The sequence below is a fragment of the Bidens hawaiensis genome, unplaced genomic scaffold, assembly GCF_021521415.1.
Source record: "Bidens hawaiensis isolate Kalapana, Puna unplaced genomic scaffold, B.hawaiensis_p1.1 tig00009048_1, whole genome shotgun sequence".
Classification (NCBI taxonomy): domain Eukaryota; kingdom Viridiplantae; phylum Streptophyta; class Magnoliopsida; order Asterales; family Asteraceae; genus Bidens; species Bidens hawaiensis.
Window position 1 is genome coordinate 41,748 of NW_027491662.1, and position 5,009 is coordinate 46,756.

Consider the following 5,009-nt stretch of genomic DNA (forward strand, 5'->3'; position numbering starts at 1 on the left):
GGGTAGGAGCGGATCAGGGACTTGGATTAATTGAGATGGGTTAAATGAGAATGGGATTCAAGGGATATAAATATCCCCTAAACCCAAAAATATCTTCATTTACATCTATTCCTTCACACTTCCAAAACACACACACACACCCCATACACAAGCCGACCGGCGGCCGAGATCCGAGGAGAGAGAGAGAGAGGCCGAGAGCCGTAGAGAGAGACCAAGATCCGAGAGAGAAGAGAGAGCGGTTGGTTGTGATTAAGCAAGGAAACAAGATCCAACAAGCTCAAAAAGGTAAGATTCTTGAACTTTGAAGTTTAAAGATCCAAGCTTTTTAGTGTTAAGTGACCGGAAATGGTCGGGAAGCGTAGTGGGTGATATTGAACCATAGCGGGGGTGTTAAAATCGCTCGAAATGTTGGACAGAAACCAAACAGCAGGCTGTCTGGGCAACTTCGCCTTCATCTGGGCAACTTCGCCTTCATCTGGGCAACTTCGCCTTCAAGCGATGAACTTCGCTTGCAAGCTAAGTTCGCCTGATGAACTTCGCCTGCAAGCTAAGTTCGCCTGATGACAAGTTCGCCTGAGGTTTAAGTTCGCCTGATGACAAGTTCACTTGAGGTTTAACTTCGCCTAAAGCTAAGTTCGCCTGAGGTTTAACTTCGCCTAAAGCTAAGTTCGCCTGAGGTTTAACTTCGCCTGATGACAAGTTCGCCTGAGGTTTAACTTCTCCTAAAGCCAAGTTCGTTTAGAAAATAAATTAAAAATCTAATGAAAAATGTGTTAAGACAGCTCGACCCCAGCCAGGGGCTCTGCCCCTTAGACCCTGCTAGGGGCTGCCGCCCCTAGACCCCGCTGCCAGGGGCGCTGCCCCCGGACCCCCGTTCGTTGTGGGTCATATAAAGATAGAAATACATTATGAGAAGTGATAGTTAATTGATACGTATACTTGTTATACAGTCAGCCGTGCACAACTGAAGAAAGGAATTACGATTAACGGTGAACGTAACCGTGTTCAGGTGAGTTTCTAGCCCCACTCCTTGTTATGTTTTCGGGGCTGTGTGCATACTTGATGTGTTGTTAATACATTTATCCTAAGTGATAAGTGTATGCCCTATGTGATATATATGTTATGTAAGAATGATTGCTTGATGGTACGTGAACGATCTTCGGATATTGCACGTACTGTCAGGTTGTAACGCTAGGTATAGGTAAGAATGTTATGTATGTTATGTATATGAGCATGGTAGTGATAATAGAAGAAAGAAATGATAATGTATGGTTGTATGGTTACGAAAAGGGTACCGAGCCCTAATAATACTTGAGGTATGATGTATGGTTGTATGGTAACGAAGTGGGAATCGAACCCTTCTAATATTCGAAAACTAGGGACCAGACCCTTATAATATCTGTGATGATAGGGACCAGACCCTTATAATATCTGTGATGTTAGGGAATCGAACCCTTCTAATATTCGAAAACTAGGGACCAGACCCTTATAATATCTGTGATGATAGGGACCAGACCCTTATAATATCTGTGATGTTAGGGAATCGAACCCTTCTAATATTCGAAAACTAGGGACCAGACCCTTATAATATCTGTGATGATAGGGACCAGACCCTTATAATATCTGTGATGTTAGGGAATCGAACCCTTCTAATATTCGAAAACAAGGGACCAGACCCTTATAATATTTGTGAGGTTATAGGGCGAAAGGCTCTTTAAAAAGTATGATTATGTATGTAAGGAAAGTATGAAGGTAAAAATGAACGTATGATTATGTATGTAAAGAAAGTAAGAAAGTAAAAATGAAGGTAAGAGCACTTAGGTGTATATGAAAGAAAGTTAAGAGATTAAGTATGAAATGTAAGAAGGTATTGTATGATTATGTGATTAACTAGAACTCACTCAGCGTAGCTGACTTTTAGTATGCACGCAGGTGAGTAGGATGAGGCAGCTCGCTTGAGGAGACACATGGCACTGAACAGGAGTCTGGCATCTGAAGACTTGCGATGTTTTAATTTTAATGTGGAAGACAAGGGATGTTTTGGGACAAGTTGTGAATTATTGTAATGTTTTATGAAAGTTTTATTTTCCGCGTAAATGTTTTAATCAACTCTGATAGTTAGAACTGTGTTTATGAGTAAATCCAACACGAAAGTAGGGTTACCGGTAACGAGGCCTTACAATGTATGTATGAAATTATGTTTTTCACTTTCATATTACCGGTGGATGTTACACGATTTATATGTTTCCACCCGTGGCGCCCACAGGTCAATAACCTAGTAGATAATATACATATTTGATTCTTTAAATGCATAATGTATGAATCTTGCAAGTTATAAAGCAATGGTATATTCACTTTAAAAAGTGTCGTAGATAACAACAATATGACAATCAAAAACCTAAATTTAGTCTTTCATAATACTATAATTAATTTATCTTTAAAATAAAATCTTAATCAATATTCAATAACATATTAATTCTCATTCAAGTGTAGTTGACATATAGTTAATTCCTATTATGTATCATCCAGGAAATTAGCCAAAGCTTCTTATCTAGTTTTTTATAACTTATTTGTGGATAAATTACGTTAAATAATTATTAAATACATATAATAATAATATAATATTGTTTTAATAGATTGTGCTCTTTAACTTTTATGTCTCTTTCAATGTGTATCCATTTAACCCGTTTCGTTTTTAGCTATATTTTTTTACCCATTTAGACAATTGTGTCTACTCAGGAGATTAAACTTTTCGTCATATTCCGTACATGCTAATTTAGTAGTGATGAAAATATAAATTTTAAGAATTAATTAATACCAGTCAATTTAAAAGTGTAACATAATTTAAGTAATTTTATTTAATATAACGATAAATTTAGTAATACGATTATTAGTGATATAAAACGAACAAATGAAAGTTTAGTATATTTAAGGAAATGCTTATTATTGATATAATCGTTATTATTGATATCTCTATAGAGCCCGTGTTACACACGGTTGAAAATATAAAAATAATAACATAAGAACTTGTAAAAAATATACTTAATTTTTTCAAACACGGGTCATAGTTCCAAATCCAAAATAATCAAGCTAGTATTTGAACTAACAATATACCAAAACATATTTATAATATAATAATACAAAAGAATAATATGGTACTAAACTACCAATTAAAAGTAAACTATAACCCACAACCTTCATCTCCTTCAAACAATATGAAATTTGAAATGAATGATCAACTTTGTATTATGAGTCTCTTGGACTTGTTTGGCTGCTACAAATTCAAATTACAAGGTATTATGTCATGAATATTAGTTAATCGGTAATTGCATCATTTGAAATTAAAAGTACAACTCTAATATAATTAATATGTTATAAACAAAATGGATTCATATGTTATAAACAATTACAAAAGTTTAAATAAACATATATGTTATAATAATAACATATAAAATGATTCATAAGATTTAATTCCGATCCCAACATCACCTATAACATCTTTTGTCTTAGACTTAGTAACTAATTTTGAAACTGCACCGTCAACACTGTCATAAATATCCTCGATGTTCCTCTTTAGATTTGTTAACAAAGTTTGTCTCAACAATTTTCGTATGAGTAGCACTATTCTTACCAAATGATATCATCTCATTCATAACAAAAGAGAAGTTAAAAATACAAAAGTAACAGTCCGATATCATATATATTAAACATACAAATTAAAAGTTTCCAATATTGCATTGACGGTGTCTTAGGATTGGATATCACCATTGCTAATTTGGTTTAATTCGGGCATTTTAACCATTCAAGTAACAAAAAATAAGAAAGTATTTTAATCTATCAAAAATATGATAACATTTATAATATTACTAATGCCAATTCGTTGTTAAACCTCTGTTCCAAACAGTCCAGAAACAATACATCATTAGCAAATTACCAATATTAAAACAAGTTGCTCTTTCAAAATCGTAGTCGACCAAGAGGAGTAATATTCCTTTCAAAACATAGTATTCCCAAACTGATGTAATTTCATATAGTTTAAAAACCGTGTGAGTTCTTTTTGAAACAATATTACGTAGCATTAATAAAATAATCTAATTTGTGAATTATGGAAATGTCAGAAGTCAATTATTTAAAAATCTCATACATAAAATTAAATTTAAGAAAATGTTTAATTATGGATTATGTATTAAGTTAATATATAATAAATAATTAACTTGTTTATTAGATATTAAAATTTATATCGTTAAATAGTTTTATAAAAATAATACTTTAATTTTAAAATTTAAAGTGTCATTAATTTAGATGCATATTTTGATAAATATTATTGATTAACATTTAATAATATTAAATGTGGGTGATGTGTATTATAGAAAGTTTTGAAAATATCATTATGTATTTTGAAAAACTGTAATCTATATTTATAGAAATTATAGAGACTTGGTTATCATATTAAAATTTGAGAAAATAGTCTATATTAATATTGAATACAACTTAAACGAATAATAATGCAAAAAAATATATATTAATAATAATGTTGTGAACCATATATGTAAAGTAAATAATATGAATGCATAAAAAACATTGTAATGTTTTTCGTTACAAATATTCCATTAAAATGGATTTAGTTTGAATTTAAGCTATTTAAGTTATTCAGATTCGTTTTTTTTAACAAATATGGAAAGTCAAACTATATAATTGTAATAATGGGATCCTTAGACTAAGGTAAATATATATTTTTTAAATTGTACATTTTCATACTAAGATATAATAATAAATTTTTGTAAACTAAGTATAGATGAGTAATAATCGGTTTCTATAACACAATATTAAATGTGTATAAATCTAAAAATGTAAATTAATATAATATTGGAAAGTATAATGATGTTTTAAATTGGACGGAATATTTGTGATTTAATTGGACATTGACAAAAAGAATAGAGTAATGATTATGCTACTATAGGTAATTTAATGCACATTATAATCTAACTTAAATGTATTATAGAATAATC